Source organism: Cricetulus griseus, chromosome 2 (genome assembly GCF_003668045.3).
Source record: "Cricetulus griseus strain 17A/GY chromosome 2, alternate assembly CriGri-PICRH-1.0, whole genome shotgun sequence".
Taxonomy (NCBI): Eukaryota; Metazoa; Chordata; class Mammalia; order Rodentia; family Cricetidae; genus Cricetulus; species Cricetulus griseus.
Genome location: NC_048595.1, coordinates 458,363,149 through 458,370,158, shown reverse-complemented (window position 1 = coordinate 458,370,158; position 7,010 = coordinate 458,363,149). Strand labels below are relative to the sequence as shown.

Below are 7,010 nucleotides of genomic sequence, written 5' to 3'. Positions count from 1 at the left end.
TATTATGGGCTGGGGTATAGCTTAGGAGAAGATCATTTGCCTGGCATATGTGAGACTCCAACTTGGTTTCACTAACAAACAGTTATTTCTACAAGAAGAAATTTTAGGAGAGTACAGTATTGATTTCTGAAAACAATAGAAACACTGCTAAATCTCAAAAGCATGCTTTATTTTTAAGAAACCATATCAAAGCAATATATGTCCCATTTGCATGACTCTATTAATATATGCATATATGTTTTAGCATGTGTAAAACATATGCACATAGCATTCATCCTTCCATATCAGCTGGCTTCATATTCATGAATTTAAACCACTACAAATGAAAAGCACTGTTCTTAGAAAAGTCCTTCATAGTCAACACACAACTATTGTTCTTGTTATTCCCGACATAGAACAGTGTAACAGCTTTGACATGCCATTAACATGATATTAATTACTGAGGGTACTCTAGGAAGGATATAAACTGTACAAATCTACATGGATTCAATGCAAATATAATACCATTTATATAAGAATTGGGGCCATATGCAGATTCTTATTCTCTGCTGGAGACTTGTGAATGTCAAAGAGCAACTGTATGAATATGCACAATTGCACGCACGTGTGCACACACACACACACAGACACACACACACAGAGACACACACAGAGACACACATACAGAGACACACACACAGAGAGACACACACACAGACACACACAGACACACAGACACACAGACACCCACCCACACACACAGACACACACCCACACACACAGACACACACACACACAGACACACACAGACACACAGACACACACCCACACACAGACACACACACACACAGACACACACACACACAGACACACACACACACACACACACAGAGACACACACACACACACAGGCACACACACACACACACAGGCACACACACAGGCGAGTACACACACACATACACACACACTTATATTAATGTATATAATAAAAGAAAAAACTAAACTGTTCTGAGAAGGTGAGTGGCAACACTGTTTTGCCCACAAAGATTATCACTTAGTTACTTTTCTATTGTCATAACAAAACACTGTGATCAAGGCAAATTGTAAGGGAAAGCATTCACTTCGGGACTCATGGTTCCAAAGGGATAGAGGCCATGATTGTCATGGAGAGGGAATGCCAGCAGGCAAGCAGGTAGACATGGTGTTTCCATCATTATTCATAAATAGGCAGAGAGCAGAGGCCTAACAGGAAGTGGTGTAGGCTTTTGAAACCTCAAAGTCCATCCACAGTGACACACCTCCTCCAACAAGGCCATAATGCCTTAATCCTTCCCAAACAGTTCTACTAACTGTGAACCAAGTATTTAAATACATGAGCCCAGGGAGACCATTCTCAAACCAATACATTCCAATTCTTGGCTTCCATCAGCTTGTGGCCATGTCATAAGGCAAAATACATTTAATCCAACTTTTAAGTCCCCCTTATCTTGCAGTCTCAATACAGTTTAAAAGTCTAAGATCCTAGGGTGACAGTTCTGTGACTTGATCTCTTTGTGAGGACCCTGGCAGTAGGACCATAGCTTACCTGGATGTTTGAGCTGGCTTTTTGAAGCCCATTCTCTATGGCAGGTGGGAGAGTGGGGGTGGGGTGGGATACCTTGCTCGGCGTTGATGCAGTGGGGAGGGGCTTGGTCCTGCCTCACATTGGTATGCAGACTTTGCTGACTCCCCAAGGGAGGCCTCACCCCCTCTGAGGAGTGGATGGGGGTGGGGTGGGAAGAAGGGATGTGGGGAGGACTGGGGTTGGTATGTAAAATGAAGAAAATTACATAAAAAAGGTCTAAGAACTAAAGCCTCTTCTGAGACTCAAGGCAGCTCTTGTTTGTAACCTCCTGCAAAGTCAAAAAGGAAATCACATGCTTCCAACATTCAGGGGTACAGAATAGACGCTACCACCCCAAGAGGGGGAAATTGAGGCACAGTAAGGAAATACTGGACCAAAATGTAGCAGGGCAAACTCTAATCCCTGTAGTTCCGTGTCTGATATCAAAGGGTGGGTCTTCCCTTCCATCTTTGTCGACTGTCCTCTCGGGGACCAGCCCTGCGTTCTGTAAGCACTTCACTTTGGCCGACTCTGGCATCTCCCACATCTGGGGGTCTCCCACACAATCCAGGATTCATTTTCACTTCTGAAAATCCCCTCTCAGGACCTGCAGGACTCCCCTCTACAAGCCTGAGCTTGGCGTTTCTCCTTCACTGCAGAGGAGGACTGAACAGCCCCTTCAGGCTTGTATCCTTCAGATCTAAAGCCAACACTACATAGCCCATGTTGCCAAGGTTGGCTGCCCATTTGCAATAAAACCTGCAACCTTGCCCTGTTTGAATTGTAATCCCTAATCTTTGATTTGTTTATGCCTTTTAGAATCAGAAAATATCTCAGCCTCTTAATTCCACAAATTGCAGGAATGTCTTGGTGTGGTCTTACCTGAGGGTACCACTCCCTTTATTCTGTTTTGCATCATGCCTCTCCTCTCTTAGCACAAGCCTTGGCTCCAACATTAGGTTTCCTGGTGCTCTTTTTCTACTCAAACTACATTTTCTATTTCTTCTTCTCAGGCTTGCTCTTTTTCATTGTGGATGCCCAGAAGGGTGATCACCAGTAGCCAAGTAACAAGTCATAGTAGGCTGCCTTGAAATCTTCCCTGCCAATGACATCAAAGAAACCTTTTTTCAATTTAGCATCAAACAGATTCTCAGGACAGGGGCAAAAGGCAACTACATTCTTTGCCAAAATATTACAAGAAATGACTTCTAGCCCAGTTGCTAATAGAAACCGTTCCTCTCTAAAACCCCTTGAACTGGACCTGCTTACTCCACATTGCACTCAGAATGACTGTTTTCCAAGATTCTGTTTTAATCCTCACTTAGAGCATGCAACCAATTTCCTAGCCCAATGTCCCAAGGTCTCATAAGATGAACCAGGGACTTTCTCTGGACCTGAGGTTGCTCTGTATCTTGCACCAAGTGGTGGCTCGTAGCTAATAAAATTGTACTACAGCATTTATTCCTTCTCAAATTTTCCATTATTTTTTTATTAGAAACAAGCGTCTTTTACATGTCAATCCCAGTTCCCTCTTCCTCCCTTCCTCCCCTGCTCCTCCACCCCCATCCCAACTCCTTTCTGCTCCCCAGGGAGGGTGAGGCTTTCCATGGGGATCTTCAAAGTCTGTCATTCGCACAACAAGGACATCTGCTCAACCATGTTCATAGCAGCATTATTTGTAATAGCCAGAACCTGGAAGCAACCTAGATGCCCTTCAACTGGAGAATGGATGGAGAAAATGTGGTGAAAGACCCTCGCCCTTAGCTTTCTCTTTTAAGTTTCCCCGCGTGCAGCTGGCGGAGCGTGCAGCTGGCGGAGCGCGTGGGGAATACATCCTCCCCTGCACCCCCCGACCCTTGATCCCCACAGCTGCCGGCACTTCCCCGCCGCCGCGCAAGGCCGGCCCCGGCCCCCGCCGGATCGCTCCGTCCCAAGGTCAGCCATCTGGACCGGCAAAAGATAAAGGCCATTTCGCCTGACTATTACGGTGCCTTTTTCCCCTATAAAAGGACTCCCCTTCTGGGGCTCAGGGCTTAGCCTAACAAAAAGCTAAGTCCCCGGGTGCCCGGCGCCATCAATAAACCCTCTTGTTCTTGCATCCAGAGTTCGTGGTTTCGCTGATTCCTGGGTGCCAGTCTCTTCTGAGGTCTTTCATTTGGGGGCTCGTCCGGGATTGAGACCCGCCCAGGGACCACCGACCCACGTCTGGGAGGTAAGCGTTGTGCGGATCCGCTGTCTTGTCTCGTCTTGTGTCTTGTCTGTCTGAATCCGTCTTATGAACTGCGCCTGCGTTTGCAGTACCCAGCTGAGTACATTTCGTATTTGGCGGCTCGGAGGAGGAACTCCCGGCCGCGGCTCCAGGAGACGTCCTGGCAGCGTTGGAGCCTCCCGTGAGCTCATTTGTTTTCTGGCTAGGGTAGATGCCTTAGCGCTTGGAGCTTCAGTGGGCTCATTTGTTTTCTGGAGTTTTACTTTCGACTCTCTGTCGAAATTGCGCTGCGAAAGCCTGTTCTGTGTTGTTCGGTCTTTGTTTTGTAGTTGATGTGCATAAACGCAAATGGATTACTCTTTGTTCCTCAGAATGGCCAGCCTTTGACGTGGGCTGGCCGCGGGATGATACCTTTAACCCCCAAACTATATTTCAGGTAAAAGACACCCCAAGGGCCCCCCTTCCTTTCCCCCTCTAACCGCCCGCCGCCGCCCCCGCCAGAGGCAGAAGCGGCCGCCGCCGCCTAGGTCCCCTTAACCTCGGAGGAGAAACAGCTGCCCAATGAAATTGATGCAGCTTGCCCTCTTAAAAGACCTGAATGGGATTTTACCACTGAAGCAGGTAGGACGTCTCTATCACCGGGTGTTCGCAGCGGGTCTCGGGGGGGGGGCAGGACACCGACCCACCAATTTGGCCCAGGTGAAGCAGATGATGCAGAGGGCGGAGGAATCACCTGCCGCTTTTCTAGAGAGACTAAAAGAAATATATAGGATGTATACTCCCTATGATCCGGAAGATCCAGGGCAGGCCACCAGCGACCTGGACAGGGATCAATGTGCTTTTTGCTATACTTCATGAAAAGGGGACTTTGACAAAATTTTTATGTTGACTGAAAAATGAGAAAAAAAAATGTAGGAAACTTAAATAATAAAAAGGAAATTTGTATAGGAATGTCTAAGAGAGTCAGAGAAATGAACTAAAAGGTTATAGAAAATTAAAGCAAGCAAGTCATAGCAGAGAAGATTGTTACAGAAAGTTATGGAGGGTCAAAGCAAGTTGTAAAAGGTCAGAGGAAAGTTGTTAAAAATCAGAAAAAAGGTTATTATAAGTCAGAGAAAAATGTAAACTGTGCTATGGTTTCTCATGTCTAAAATTTTAACCATATTAAGCTAATTCTGTTTTATATATACTTGTTTTAAAATGTTCATATGACTTGACTGGTCGCCATTTTGCTAAAATTAAAAAAAGAATACTTAAACCGCCATCTTGACTAAAGATGACCGCATGGAAATTAGAGGTACCATCTTAGAAACAAGTTTTTCAATTGAGATTTACAATGTTAATGCTTCTATATATTACAGAAAGACCTTAAGGGAATTTAAATTTCTTTTTAAAACCAGTTTTTTTATGTTTGTTTTTATTAATGTTTGTACTTAAAGAGCTTCAATTTAAAATTATTTTTGAGCAAAGCCTGACAATGTAAAGTTTTTGTTTTATGAAAGATGCTGATCTATTATATGATATTACAGTTTATATTTTAGAAATAAGTTTAGGATGTTGATAACACACACCTTTAAGCTCAGGATGTTGGTAACACACGCCTTAAGTTTAGAACATTGGTGACACATGCCTTTAATCCCACCACTCGGGAATAAGAGGCAGATAGATCTTTATGAGTTCAAGGTCTGCCAGGTCCGGCAGATCGAATTCCAGGACAGGCTCCAAAGTCACAGAAAAACCCTGCCTAAGAAAGAAGTTAAGCTACTGTTTAAGGAATATAAGGTAGCTCTATGCAGTTTTAAGTTCAGCTGTGCTGTTTCAAACATCTTACTAAGTTAAAACCAGTTACAGTCAGACTAAAAATTATTTACAGAAATAAGACCTTACCTAGCCACCTGTATACTTAATGTGTGCTTAAGGCAAGTAATTAAAACAGACAAACAGACCTCTAATGCTTCAGAGATCTTCAGAATATGGCATTTAAATTGTTATCTTTAAAGTTTATAATGTCAGACAGACTGCCAGATCCTGACAATGACCCGAAGATTACAGGCACCTCAGTTCCTGCACCTGGACCAATGAGCAGATGCTCAGATATGAAACCTGCCGCCTGCCAGAACCTGGCCGAGACTGTGAACAAAGCTGCTGGGCACTGGAAAATTGATTGTACCCCTTTGCCTAGACAAAACAAGGTCAGTCTTTTCCATGTCCCTCTTCCACAGAGAGAAAATAAAACCTCTCACAATATAGGCCTGGCGAAGATTGTTGTTCTTTGAGACAGCTGCCTCCAACGATAATGGAGAAACTTGGATTTGGCTAACTGTATATGGACTTGCTTCTAACTGGCTTCTGTCAATTTTTAGTAGATTCGGATAAAATATACCCTTCTCAGATCTCTGAAATATTACTGGTTGTCAGCTTGACAGCATCAGACAGTCAGATCCACTATAGACTAGTCAGTATGTTAGCTGATAAAATAATGACTATCTACTGTTCAGGCACAAGCTCAAGGTTTTTAAGTTTATTTTGGTTGTCATCTAAGTACAAACTTAAAGGGCTTTTCATCAGGCCAAAGGCACCTCTGTCCAATCCATACCTAGCTCTCTGGACAGAAGAAAAATGTACATGCTTATAGCCCAAATCTGTAGTTTTTGCTAGGACTCAAAGTTATAAATATGTTCTTGCTGTTTGAACAGATATCCAGATATCTGCTTTTTCTGCACCGTGGGCTTCTATAAATAAGTTTTAACCTCTGTTCCTAGTTTAAATATGTCTTAAACAGGTTTCTGCTTCTGACAGACATCTGAGTACCAGTTGCTGACTTCAGACTGTTCTAAGTAGACTGCGAACCCTAGACTTGCTATGGATGTGAACCAGTCTGCTGATATGGACACCCCCTATCTCTGCAACAATGTCTGCTAACCAGAAGCCCCTGATGGATTCCCCATTGCCTAAATTCCTTTTTGTTTTTGACTAGCATTTCAACCTTCTGGGGTCCCTAACTTCGTCCCAAAGTCAGCAGGAAGCAGTTTGGAAAAGAATTTCGCCGTCCATTCTCCCTGGTTGAAGTGCTAAGTCAAAGGGAACTCCCTTGTGTGGGGATGCCAGTACCTATCACTCCCTGATGGGGACACTAGAGACTGGGCCCTCCTACTCCCCCTAGCATACCCCTAGGCCATATGGGCTCACACCTTTTAAAAAAAAAAAAAAAAAACT

At 44.1% G+C, this 7,010-nt stretch overlaps 1 long non-coding RNA gene across 1 annotated transcript; it reads left to right on the top strand.

Moving 5' to 3' along the window:
* Positions 1 to 3,738: 3,738 nt before the first annotated feature.
* Positions 3,739 to 6,020, top strand: LOC113833617. The gene is made up of 2 exons (XR_003481698.2): positions 3,739 to 4,415; positions 5,795 to 6,020. It is a non-coding gene; the product is annotated as an uncharacterized LOC113833617 (long non-coding RNA).
* The last annotated feature ends 990 nt before the right edge of the window (positions 6,021 to 7,010 follow it).